Raw genomic sequence first — 15,127 nt, forward strand, 5'->3', positions numbered from 1 at the left:
AAGCGAAGGTTAGGTTACAAATATAAACAACTGTACTTCTTAAAATTGATTATTTTGAAAACTATTTAATTATTATAAACGAAAACTCAGAAATTATTTAACATGTTTTTTTTAAACAATTTTTACAACGTCTTATTTCTTTTTAACGATTCGGATAATAACAAAATAATTACTTTAATTTCTTCTCAATTCATCAACTAGCATTCTTACCAAGTTCATAATTTAAATAGGCTAGTTTCCTACTAGTCAAATCAGCTTCTTTTTATGAACTGTCAAAACGATTTGCTAATATGGAATTACTATGAAATACTGAGGAGTGACGTCACGGTTAATTCAATTCATCTTTCTTTTTGACTTATTAAATAGAAATTATGTTTAAAAATAACTACTGTCCATATTTTTCTTCTAATTATGTGGTGCTTTATTTCGTGCACTGCATAAAATATTTTATTTTAAGTATAGGAAACTATTAGCCATTACTAAAGGACTTGATTCTAGATATCGATTTTTTGTAATTTAAAGATATGCCTTGGTTTCTCCGACATATGACATTCTTAAACTTCCAAGGATATTGAAGCTATAAGTCGCCTTAAGAAACATTCGTGCCGGCACAGTTTGCACTATTAGACACTTTTCGATAATAAACACTCGAGGTTGGTCCAATAATAACCGGCCATTGTGAGCCTTAAGTATTAGAGATATGGTTTGCGAAATTTCAGTTCACATACTAAAATGTGGGGGAATAGTGTGGACCGGTGGTGTCTTTCAAGCTGTAAACTTGATTTCTTCACCTTTACCTACCCAAATTTTCGACCTATGTACTCATTATACGTGTCACTTACATACATATATATGTACTTATATGTACAATCACGCCTGTATCCCATAAATGGGTGGCACAGCACATGCACATGAGCCTCTCGCCTACGCCACAATTTAACCCATATCCCACAGTCGACTTCTACGACACCCACGGGAAAAACGGGGGTGGTGAAATTCTTAACCCGTCACCACAAGGCGCACACCGTGGCTCTTAATACAAATTTATGTATTACGAATAAAACATATCGTAAGTATGATGACAGCGAATCATAATGAAAGCGGCTTCCAAAAACATATAAACTTACATATATCTAAATATATAAAAGAAGAAACTGACTGACTGACTGACTGACATATCAACGATTCAACGCACAGCCGAAACCGCTGGTCCTAGGGATTCCAAATTTGGCACGTAGGTTTTTTAAATATAAAGTGTAGAGGAGCACTAAGAAAGGATTTATAAAAATTCACACCCTACCCTAAGGGGGTGATTTGGGGGTCCAAAGTTCAACGTTTTTTGTACGCGGGTGAAGCCGCGGGGAAAAGCTAGTACGTTATGTATATTCCATAGCCCTCAGTCACCTTAGTGAATTGCAGTCAAAGATAAACTAAACGTTGAACATTACCCGCCTTTTGTAACGCAAATTCCCCCGTCACAGCTGATTACTGCCGCCATTACCATTTCAATTGGTATTGTTTAGGAGAGGAGCTAGGAATAATAATAACTTATGTAACTGTAACTGACCCATTTTGAGGCTTTTGTGGTCAAAAATGGAGTTATAACTCAGCTATAGCTCCTCGACCCAGGTCTAAACACTTCGTGTACAGTTTTATATTTCACTATTTTACAAGCTTTTATTTAACTTGCAATTTTATGTTTTGGTTGAAGGTAAAGGTCCAAATTTCCCTTATTCGAGCGGTCTCAATAAGAGTGAGAGGCACCCGGAGTCTTATAAGGGCCTTCGAATGTGAGGACGGAGCAGGCATCCTGTACTAAAGTAGGATTCCGAAGAAAAGGCCTTAGCGAGAATAAGGCCTGATTTAGACGGCGTGCGAACTCGCATACGATTTTAGTTACATTGCGCGCTGTTGAGGTTACATACAATTTTGCACGGCCATCAAATACCGCAATGTAATAAAACTCTTATGCGAGTTCTCGTACCGTCTAAATGGGCCCTAAGTGATTTTCATCTTTTAACAATCAATCGACTATTGCCACTCTTGTTAATTTAACGTTCCAGACTACGTGCTTGTTTTTGTAGTTGTCAATATTTTATATTTCATATAAAATATTTAGGTAATTAATGGAATATTTGACTTGCAATGTTAAGATAATATTATGTACCAATTAACGTTATTATATTAAAATAATATTTCTGTAAACTTGCAATATACACCGTGTTGTTTTTTGTTTTCCGTTCAATTCGACACGTTATTACGTTCGTTATCAGCAACCAACCTGTATAATCACTTTTAGTTAAATTCGCAAATTGAAAAAATTTGGTTTTCATACATAATAAATGAATTAATCAGTGTGAGAAACCTTTAAGGATAACATTCAAGTTACTGTCAAGTGATTGACAGCACATGTACATTAGGCACACAAATAACATTAGGAAGTGCTAAAGGCTGTCACACACGTGTTTCCTAATTATTTTTATTTTTTTAATGACTCGGTAACCGTAAGAGTTAAGCCGCTAGTTTCTTAGAAAAATTAATTGTATTTGATGTAAAGAACCTTCCCTTAAAGTAAACGGAATTCAATAAAAACACGTATGTATGTATGTTCGGTTAACTTTACTCCATTGTTAAAAGGGTTATTTTTAACAAACTAAATATCTTCATATGCTGCCTCAAACTTACTGCGAAGAACGTAGGTAATATAAAAGGTTTAGGAACTAGGCCAAAACTGCATTAGTTTTATTGTTTTTAAGTCACGACTTGAGTTTTATGACTATGACTTGGAATAATGAGGAGGCCCACTGACATTTTATCCCGCTAGGCGGCGCCTGTGCAAGTGCCTACGTATGCCAGTCATGCCACTGTCATTCATATGAGAGAGAGATAGGAAAAAATATCATCTTCTCGCTCTCACGAATGCAATTCTTTATCTTTGCAATGGACTAATAAGGTGGCCATCTTTGAGTGTGTCTCCTCATTTACATTGCCTTACATTACAGTTGCTGACCAAAAATATATGACTAAGGCCCACTTGCACTTAACTCAAGGCTCAAGGTTGGTGGGCTGTCATCTGTCATCTGCAGTGATCGGTTTTTTGGATTCACCCTCGCGGGATATCAAGTAGAAAAGTTAATATTGATACGACGAAATTATCTCTAAGGAACTTTTTACTCTTACATGGCAACCAGTTGAGACAAAAATTTCTATTCTTTTCCTAATCTCTACACTCTAGTAAGCAAAATATATTAGAACCTCCACAAAGTATTACCTTACATCTATCATGATATTCATGATGGAAAAAATACTTCAAAATCTTGATTTCAGTTCTAATTATTTGCTTCTAACTTTTTTTGCCTTTTCTAACAACATTAAGCCCGGATTCCCGGGGCATATCCATACTAACATAATGATTGAGGTCGTTCACCCCATGTCGAATCCAAAAAACCGATCACTGGTCATCATCTGTCAAATTCCATATAAGTTCTGGGTTAACCCTCGGGCTAACCCTCCATTTTCGTAGGTGCATGGCCCTAAATGAATTAGGAAACTAACCTGATACAAAAAACTAAAAAGCACTTGTTCAACATGTTTTAAAGTTGAGTAACATTCCTGAATCATATCCGATCTAAGTAAGACACATAATTGGATCAAGACTACATAAAGCAAAATAAACTCTATCACAAACACATAAAGACTATAATACTGAAGCAGATATTAATCAGCTGCGCAAACAGAGGAACAGACAGAATACCTAATTTGTTAACGAATTTTTAGTGACGTGTGTTTGTTTGAAATTTAATACAATTTCGAAAGTAAATTTAAAAGTGGAAAAATGTCTGCCCTAGCTGAGACTTGCCGGCGTATCATGCTGATAAGTGATAAAATTGGAAGCATGTGGGAAGCATGAACGCACGGCCTCTGGATCGATACTCCAGCGCTCTGCCAACTGAGCCACCAAGACTAGCCTAGTGACATTGATTTCAGACGTTTCTGCAAATCAAAAATTAAACATTTTCGGAAGTGTTTTGAGTTTATGTGAACTTTAAACACACCTGCCTCCCGGCGGAAAGGAAAAGTGGGCAGTCTGGAAAGCTCTCAACAGACTCAGGACGGGAGTGGCTCGATCAAAGGATAATCTCCAGAAATGGGGGATTGGCGACATGGGGACATACTCTGCGATTGTGGCGTCCCCCAAACAACAACACATATGAGACAGTGCCCCCGGTGCTCAACAACGTGTACTGAAGAAGATCTCTTAAGGGCTACCGCTCAGCGCTTGAAGTGGCTAAGCATTGGCAAACCAAAATTTAGTTTTACTTGATCCCTTTACACGAAGAAGAAGAAGATGTGAACTTTAAAGCAAAAAGGATCGAGTTTATAGAGAAACTTTAAGGTTGCTTTCAAAAAAAACGTCAAAATAATGTAAAATTGGTAGTTTTAGTCGGTGAAATATATACTACACTTTCTGTTATACAATAGATTTATTTAATTCAAATTTCAGTTAGAGCATCTTATTATCTTGATTTTTATAAGACTGGATTTTTGAAAACCAAGTCACTAAATTAATTATGATTTTTTCTCTAAAGCACGTTTAGAAAAATTCACGCATAGAGCTGAATTAGTCGATCTTATTTGTAAAATTTGGACAATTTTGATAACTAAAACTGGTACATTTATAATTCGTATACCCTGTACTACAATCTTCTCAGACTACATTTTTATTATAAGGTTTTAAAAAAGAGTAAACGAGGCTAAGTCGAAATCAATTTTTTTTCAGAAATTACCTAAAATTAAGTGACAATTTCTTTGAAAATCTACATCACATCAAAATAATGTTTGTATTTAATGAATCTTCAACGTTTACTTAAATTGCTGATATGCCTTAGTGATTATAAATAGCTATTATTTATTTTTGGCAATTTTTTGAAAACGAGCCTTCACCGGTACAATTATTACCACTTTTGGACATTTTCTTATATTTTGTTTGACCAAGTAGAAAAAGTCGTATAATGTGATATATATTTGTAAACTACTCGCAAAGCCCTTTAATTTGATACCACACACGGTATGATCAAGCGCTCCGTTGCGATTTCAATGTTTTTCACACGAAAGCCCTCTCAGTAATAAAGTAAAATGTGTAGTCGCAGAGCATACACTGCCATCTCTCGACAAAAGATAAAATTTTTGGACCTCAGTTTTTAACCTCGACGCAAAAGGGTGTTATAACTTATAAGTTTGACGTTTGTATCTGTCTGTAGCATAGTAGCTTTCAAACGGATGAACCGATTTAGATTTCGTTTTTTTGTTTGATAGCTGAAATAACCAGGGAGAAAGGGAGTTGAAAATCGCTCCACTAATATGTAAGGGATTTTTTTTAATGCTGTCTGTCTGTCTGTCTGTCTGTCTGTATGTTTGTCTGTCTGTCTGTGTGTGTGTCTGTCTGTGGCATCGTAGCTCCCAAACGGATGAACCAATTTCGATTTAGTTTTTTTTGTTTGAAAGCTGAGTTAGTCGGGAGTGTTCTTAGACATGTTTCATGAAAATCGGTCCACTATGTCGCGGTCGGGGGTTTTTTTCAAATTTTAATTCTATTCACTAGAAAATAAAGTAGGTTACTCCCACTCCTAACCAAAATAATCTGCAGACCCCCAGTATGTGTGCGAAACCAATTACTACGTATGTAACCGCATATTGTTACAAAATACTTATTGTTACACTAGGTCGCAAACTTACATAAATGTGTGCGTGACATTTACATTAGGCTTGCTGACTACGGCAAAGAGGGGGTTAAGATCTTAGCATAAAGTTAAAGCCTGACCAGCGGGCCGCTTTTTGAGTCTCACGCGTTCAAATTCAGAAAATTGTCACTGAAAATAATAAGCAAGTCACCGTTTTCAACGGTTATTTTAGTGACAAAATCCCGTATGGGAGATTCAAAAATTGCCCCCCAGAAATATATGATTATTGTCAGGAGAGCGCAGTTATTTTGATGTATGGGGTATGGGGCGACAGTTCAGTTTAATATAAAGAAAAATTTTAATTTTGAAAAAACCCCCGACCGCGACATAGTAGACCGATTTTCATGAAACATGGCTAAGAACACTCCCGATTTACTCAGCATTCAGACAAAAAAAACGAAATCCAAATCGGTTCATTCGTTCGGGGACTACGATGCCACAGACAGACACACACACAGACAGACACGTCAAACTTATAACACCCCGTCGTTTTTGCGTCGGGGGTTAAAAAATTGTCGTAATGAAATTCCGCAAGATGGTGCGTAGTCATATATTTTTGATCAGGCTTTACATAGGTTATACCTAGGTACAAAACCCTATAGCCAAAGAGATACTTCTGCGGAAATGGCGCTGGATAGGTCATGTCATGTCTTACGAAGACCAAACAACCACCTGTCCAAGCAAGGGTTGACTTGGAATATTCCCGGATCAAGGGGGAGAGGTCGCCCGCGGACTACCTGGAGGCGCACGGTGGAAAAGGAGGCTGGCTCAGGGGGCCTCGGCGGCGCGCCTGGAGGAGGCCGCGTCGGACCGGGAACAGTAGGCCTAGCACATGATTGCCGCGGGAGTATGTCGCCGCGAGATAGATGACACGTCTTCTCCTAATTGTATTAATGACATAAGGACGGGTAGTCTATCTCGCGGCGACATACTCTCGCGGCAATCATGTGCTGACCCTGCAGTGGAAATCCTTCCTGAAAGCCCTATGCCCCTGATGAGGGACAACAGGATAAAATCATCATCATCATCATACCTTAGGTACATATTTAATCACGCATATATTTCTTGCCAGAGCACTTGAAACTACTCACTCTTGGTAATTAAGGGCTTGCAAAAAAACGAAATTGTATACATTGCAGTGACAGGTTGCCAGCCTCACGCCACAATTTAACCCGTATCCCGCAGTTGAACTTTTACGACACCCACGGGAAGGGGTGGTAAATTTTTCAACCCGTAGGTAACTATACATCGAACATAATCTTAAAGTTTTAACACATTGTTTATTAAGATTTGACCTTAAAACCCCTTTCAAATTAAATAAAGATTAAAAAAAAAAAAAAAAAAAAAGATTTGACCAATTCTAAAATCACAAAAAGAAAAGGGCTGTTTCATACATTTTTGTTATGTGTGATATGTTTTTAATGAGACTAAGAAAAGTATAAGAAACACTTGACTACCATTCAATATACTTTAGGCACTTGACATCCGTTGGCTCGTCAGATGGACTACATCCGAAAAACTGGGGGTCGCAACTATGTACTATGTACAGTCAACCAATTGGAACCCTAGGCCACTCTACTACCTTGTCATAACCTAACCACAAAATTAAAATTTTGAAAAAACCCCCGACCGCGACCTAGTGGACCGATTTTCATGAAACATGGCTAAGAACACTCCCGACTAACACAGCTTTCAAATGAAAAAAACTAAATCGAAATCGGTTCATCCGTTCGGGAGCTACGATGCCACAGACAGACACACACACAGACAGACAAACAGATAGACAGACAGACAGACAGACAGACAGACAGACAGACAGACAGACAGACAGACAGACAGACACTATGACATAGTTCTACAGTGGCCTAGGGTTCCAATTGTTTGACTGTACATGCGATGAGACTAGCCCAGGACCATGTAGATGAGATGAGACTAGCCCAGGACCATATAGATGAGATGAGACTAGCCCAGGACCGGGACAAGTGATGTACTAGAAGGCCTATGAGAGAGCAGTGGGCGATAAAGGGCTGATATTATGATGATGACGAGTTATTTTTTTTTTATTCCTTTTTAGGGGTGGTCCCTAGTAAAAGTTACTTTATGTTATGACCTATATTTAAGGGGAATTTGAGGTTTTCAGCGGCTGCTGAATCAAGCTGTAAGTATAGACAGTTTTAAAATTAAACTGTGTTTCGCACCTCCAAAGAAAATAGGTCTACCTTAAGAGCCACTTAACTAAGTAAATAGAACGAACTGATAAGCTATCAAACAGAGTTTACTGCGGTTTAATCTAAGATTACGTTTTTATTTATTCTTAGCAATGTGACCTGTAAGGAATTTTATTTCTCTGACATGTTTGGTGAAGCTTGACATCGAAAATGTCGAAGAGATTATTTTTGGTCTAAGAATTCCGTTTTCAAATACGTTTCGTCGTAAAACTAAAGCTGCACAAGTACCTATTCGAATTAATTTTATAAACTACTTGAAAAAGGAAAAAAATGAACAATAATTGTTATTTATCACTGTAATATTCAGTAGGTACCTAGGTATTTGTGTCAGAAAACATGTGTTACCGTGTTACCCAAAAAAACTAGAACATTAGCCATCGCTATCTATAAAGTAAGGCCTATGGAAAACTTTTTATGTCTAGGACGAAAAACTTTTTGATTTCCTATACCTCTAACTCTGAAAGAGTATTTGAATACTAAACAAAATTGCTGAAAAATAAAGGAAACAAAAATGGTAAGTTAAATATCTAATTGAAAATTAAAATTCTTACCATCAAATCTGTTTTCAGCGATGATACTGAAAATGTCCGACGGGCGCCATCTTAAGTCACATGTTTATCTCATAGTCAAGTCGGTACTTTTATTTTATCCTTATCATGTGACCAATCACGAAGCACGAGAACATAAAATTATCAAACAATTAAAGATATAAACGATAAAATAATCGTAAAATTATCAGTTACAATTGATAAATTAATAAACTACAATTTTAATTTGACATGCCGTGACGATCAATTGACACACTTTTTTAATTTATACTTACGTAATACCGCCAAAAACTATTACAAACTGTCTTTAAAACAATAATTAATTATCTAATTAAATTTAAAATTGAATTCACACTAATTAAACAATAATTAATTTTAAATAGTTACAATATTGTACGCACGTGATGACGCCTAAAGTAAAATGGCGGGACTTGGTTACTTCTCCGTTGTTATATACATTCACACCTGTTACGTCACACCTGTGGCATTATTCATATTTTCTTATCGGTTTTCGACCGTTTACGGGAAAACCGTCCTTAAGATTCATAACTGAGAAACTTAAGTGCCAGCGAAGAAATTGTATAACCTCAACTTTGGCGCGAAGACTTTAGTTTTAAATTGGAATGTCGTTGGATGCGAGCAGTTTGAGCTTGAACAGTAGGCTATTTACACTGTTTAGAGCTTTTAGAGTTCCGTGGGTGAGAGTAAGACTGAAGGATGTGGTCGTGTGTTACGAATTGCTGGACCCGTTTAAACAACCTTTAGTTACAGCTACTGTTGTTTCAGTAAAGTTTTAACTTGGAATAGTTTAAATACCTATTCTCGGTTGAAATTAGGAAATAGTTATTTTTACAAGGGGGCAAAGTTGTTTACCTGCACGCGGCAATATTGACACCCGAGTAAGCGAAAGATTCTAAATATTCCAATATTGAACCGCGAGTGTAGCGAGTGGCATTACTTTGCACTCTTGTGGATAAAATGTAATTTTGCTCTCTGCTTTTGAAGAATCAAGAGGACCTTCACCAGTTGGTGAGGTGAAAATTACTTTACGTGTAAATTTTGTGACGTTTTGGTTGATAGCAAGTTTCGAAGGAGACTATTCGTCTTGATACGGTTTATTTACTCTGGTACATATCTGATTTACCTCGTCTTTTAGATAAATGATAAATTAGGAAACCTAAAGACGCTGTATTTATTTATTCCTCTATAATAGCAAGAATAACAGTAATATAGGTTTCCAAAAAATATAACTAAATAATTAAAACAATAACATTGAAACTAATATTATAAACCTAAAAATAAAACTAAATAACAAGCTACCAATTAAATTATTATAATAGGTAAATTATTCAATATTAATATAACAATAAATATAAATAGTCCCGCCGTTTTACTTTAGGCGTCATCCCTGTGGCGTAGGGATGTGACGACCCCATCGCCCACTGGTTTTACCAGTGCAATCAGTCAACGCAGGGCAGCTTGTGGCGAGCTGTTGGGGAACAGCGACCCCACGTACCCGAGTGCTCCTGGGGAGTTCTGTTACCCGTAAGGCGGGTGGGTGGGACAGTACTCTCTACCTCTGGCTTGCATTGGCTGGCTGTCCAGAGTGGAGTCGTTAGGGCTACATGTCCCAGGGGTGGAAGTGAAAATTTGCATAAGACGCGAGTTGGTACAGTGGCTTGACAGCACAGAGAACCTCCCTTGACAGCCACTGGGCAGAAAGCGGTGTACACCTCTCGACACCCTTTCAAGTTCTCACACCGGTGTTGCCCTTGAGCCATCTTGGATGTCGCTTTTTGTGGGGGCCCATCTTGTGGGGACGAGTCACCGTCTGCCGGAAATAAAATTGGATACCGTTTTATTAGGCAGGCGTCCGGTTTTTTATCCATAGCCCAGTATATAGTCCATCACTTTCATCAAAATAACCCAGTTCATTTTAGGTTCCATTAACTCTCAAATAGTCCTTACACCCTGGTGGGTGCTGCCTCTGCGTGTGTCCCATGATACGGGCAAGGGCAACATCCGCTCGGTGTACCCCATACATTTCATTAAAGTATCAAAAGGGCCTCTACGCGTTGGCTTCGGCCCCGCGCACGCCTCCCAAAGGTCTTGGAGAAACCTTTGATGAGAGAAATATAAATATACACAACAAAAAAAAAATTACGCTAAAACTAAATATAAAAAATCCCACCTAGAGAACCGACCTCTGGAAGTGAACCCAGGATGCTGGCGGCGTTGCTTGCCCCTTTGCACCGCTACACTTAATTTTTGGACAAAGAAAGACGAAAGACGAAAGGGAAAAGAGTTTGGAAAGACGAAAGCGAAATAACACCGGAACACCAAAAATACTTGAATCAGAACTTAAATCATTCCTTTCGAGGTTCTCTTTCAAAACATGCAGTCTTAAAAATAAAGTTGACCATCTCGAAAGCTTCCTCGCGTAGTCCCCCGAGACACCTATTAGTCTGACCGACACTTCTTTTATAAAATGTTTAGTGTCGGTCAACCACGGGCCCAGCGTCTCTATGGCAAGCGCTGCAAATTCGTAGCGATTTGTTAAAAACGCATATTTGCGCCGTTTCAACAACTGGGCCTGTTCTGCGGCAGTCCCGGGCTTCCGGGCAGATGCTTCAACGTGGGACGGTGCTAGCGACGTAGGTAGCGTCCCAAGGTTCCAAGGCACAAGAGTGCAACCGTCAGGTCTCTTGCTATCAGTGGCAGACAGGCCTGACGGCTCCAAAGTCGCGGGAAGGGAGACGGTCATTTATTGTGCGTGTCTATATAGACGCGGCCTGCGCTCTTTTGGCAGTGTAAGCCATGCCGTCCTAGAGGGCATCAATCGGCTTGATAAGCTTATGATTCTGAGTAGTATGTAAAAATAAAGTACCTAGTAAACAGAATTCCGCTCATTAATTCCATATTAGAAAATCGTTCAAATTAGTTTTGACAGTTCTTAAACAAAAGCTGATCTGAGTAGAAGGAAAGTAGCCTATTTTCCCTTTTTTTAATAGGGTAGTTTCCTATACCTACTTAAAATAAAATATTTTGTGCAGTGCACGAAATAAAGCACCACATAATTAGAAGAGAAATAAGGACAGTAGTTATGTTTAAACATAATTTCTATTTAATAAGTCAAAGAGAAAGATATAAAGTAAATGAATTGACCGTGACGTCACTCCTTAGTATTTCATAAATGCTGATTTGACTAGTAGGAAACTAGCCTATAGGGAATTGACTGTAGTTAAAATAAAATATTTTCCCCCTCACTAGCTCGGAAACACATGTTTTGTTTTTTAATACCAGCGGGTAAAAACGCATTTTATCCACTAGTGGGTAAAGTAATTTGACCTTGAATAAAGTCAAATTAACTGCTTTAAAATTGACAAAAGTAGGTGAATCTAGTAATAAAGATGATTTACCACCTGCGGAACTACTGGAAGCAGTGATTAAACGCATTTTTTGCGTTGTAGTTTCCTCGCTATAGTGAGGAGAAAAGTTTTGTGTTACACTCGGGTGCAAATGTATTTTACTTCTCGTGTGTTAAAAAACTCGCAAGTTCAGGATTCTATTCTCGAACCACTCGCTTCGCTCGTGGTTCAACTATAGAATCCTTTCACTTGCTCGTTTTTCAATTCCACACTCGGCGTTAAAATACAACTTTGCCCCCTTGTATAACAAATAACTATTACCTATACCATGCACGAAATAAAGCACCAGATAATTATACGAAAACATGGACAGAAATTATTTTTTAATCCAATTTCTATTTAATATGTCAGGTAGAAATATATAAAGTAACTGAGTTGACCGTGACGTCACTCAATTCGATTTCATATAAATTCCATATTAGCAAGTCGTTCAAATTCGTTTTGACATAATATTGTCTTCGGTTACCGCGATAGTTACTCATGAAATAAAACTATGGAAACGGATTAAATCGCGTATAATGAATTTAAAATACATCCCGACGTTTCGAACTCTTTACAGCGTTCGTGGTCAACGGGTGACTGAGGAAAAATTAAAATGTGCAAAAGCTACCCACATACAAGAAATATTAACGAACCATGACCACAAATAATATAGATTTCGTTTTGACAGTTCTTAAAAAGAAACTGATTTGACAAGGATGCAAGTAGCCTATTGCTTGGGGCGCCCTATTTAAGAAGACATGTGCGATACACGGGCGCTATCTCGTGTGTGTTCAGGGCGTTTGCTCTCGCTATCAGATAACGATTGGGAACACCTGATGAGATGAGAATACTAATGAAACTTTCAATTCAAGAGTTTTGTACAAATGTAGCACTAATATCACTAGACCCTGACCCTACTCATAGTGTTGTGTTCCTGTCGGTGAGTGAGGCTGCCAAAGCTCAACGTGGGTGCGGTGTGCTGGTGACGGAAGGACCTATGGAACCAAATTTGTTCCGTCTATTGTCCTTTGACTCGTCGGCGACCCGAACCCTCCTTGGAACTTGTACTTTTGAAAGAGGGAGTGTACAGGTTTCTAATGAGTTGGCAACGCGCATGTGATACTTCTTGAGTTGCTGGCGTACACAGGTTACGGTGACCGCTTTCCATCAGGCGGACCGTATGCTTGTTTGCCACCCACGTAGTATTCACAAAAAAATGTATAAGTAAGAAGAAACTGAAGGTACAGTCAAGGTAATATGCAGATACGGACACGATCAAAGTGACAAAAAAATACTCGACCTTATTTTGCATGCGTTCGGCCGGACTTATATAGACGGCATGCGAACTCGCAGCCGATTTTAGTTACATTGCGGGCTGTTGAGGTTACATACAATAGGCTAGTTTCCTACTAGTCAAATCAGCTTCTTTTTAAGAACTGTCAAAACGATTTGCTAATATCAAAGAGGATCGAGTAGTTATATATGTCTTTGCTAATATGGAATTATTATTATGAAATACTGAGGAGTGGCGTCACGGTCAATTCATTTTATATGTTTCTCTTTGCCTTATAAATAGAAATTATGTTTAAACAACTACTGTTCATATTTTTCTTCTAATTATGTGGTGCTTTATTTCGTGCACTGCATTAAATACTTATTTGTTCAATACAAAGGGGGTAAAGTTGTATTTTAACGCCGAGTGTGGAATTGAAAAACGAGCAAGTGAAAGGATTCTATAGTTGAACCACGAGCGAAGCGAGTGGTTCGAGAATAGAATCCTGAACTTGCGAGTTTTTTAACACACGAGAAGTAAAATACATTTTCACCACACCAACTAGTATAAAGGCTTACTTTGCTATTCAAAAACAGATAGCAAAATTGCATTTTATCCACAAGAGTGCAAAGTATCATACAAGTCATATTGCTGACTATAAAACATCAAAATAAATCAAATCCATCAATTTATTCAATATTTATGATTCAAAATCATCATTTATAGGTAAAATCTAGCAGCCAGATTAAGACATCGAGTTAAAATTTGTATGAAATTACTTTGCTCCCTTGTGGATAAAATGCAATTTTGCTATCTGTTTTCGAATAGCAAAGAAAGCCTTTACCAGTTGGTGTGGTGAAAACAAATAACTATTGCACCCGAGTGTAACACAAAACTTTTCCCCTAACTATAGCGAGGAAACTACAAAGCAAAAAATGCGTTTATCACTGCTTCCAGTAGTTCCACAGGTGGTAAATCATCTTTATTACTAGATTCACCTACTTTTATCAATTTTAAAGCAGTTAATTTGACTTTATTCAAGGTCAAATTACTTTACCCACTAGTGGATAAAATGCGTTTTTACCCGCTGGTATTAAAGGACAAAACACGTGTTTCCGAGCTAGTGAGGGGAAAAATATTTTATTTGAACTTATAGGACCAGCCAATTTTGCACAGCCAAAAAAAACTCGTATGAGAGTTCTCGTACCGTCTAAATGGGCTCTTAGGTAGTGACGGTAGTGTATACACTTTGTATACATATTTTTAACACTTTGTTCGTGTCCATATTTATTACCGTAACTATACCTCGCTACGTAACAGAATACTATTCTTTTTTAAAATAGACAGATAATCCGCGGACGGAGGAAGACAGACATGACAAAACTATAAGGGTTCCTAATTGACTAAGGATCCCTAAAAAGGTGGTATATTTGAAAAAAATGTCGGAGAAGTTATCGCCCCAAGAAAATTTGAAATTCTCAGCGCGTAGATAAGGAAAATTTAAATTTGGCGGCTTTTTTTGCTGTCAAACTGAGTGTGTCTGAGGTTTATTTTTTAACATTTCTTAAATCGTTATTTAAGTCAAACGCAGCAGTTTTAAATATATCTCGAACATAAATTAGAGAGATCATGTTGGTAGTACTGTAAAAAAAATGTTGCCAGTTTCAGTCAATTACCTTAATTTCTATATTAATTTAAATAAAAGTAGACATTTTTACGAAAATAAGTTATTTCATACCATAAACTATACACTGTAATTTCATTGTTTTTAAGTAAAAAATAATCCTAGTATAACAATAGAATCAAGAAATCGATATGTTTCTTGTAACCCCTGCGTAGTAAGATTAAGTCATTATTTTTCTGTATACATACACGATACTCACACAATAGAAGTATTATTAATAAGCGGGATAAAAAGAAACGACAT

This window comes from Leguminivora glycinivorella, chromosome 24, assembly GCF_023078275.1.
Source record: "Leguminivora glycinivorella isolate SPB_JAAS2020 chromosome 24, LegGlyc_1.1, whole genome shotgun sequence".
Lineage (NCBI taxonomy): Eukaryota > Metazoa > Arthropoda > Insecta > Lepidoptera > Tortricidae > Leguminivora > Leguminivora glycinivorella.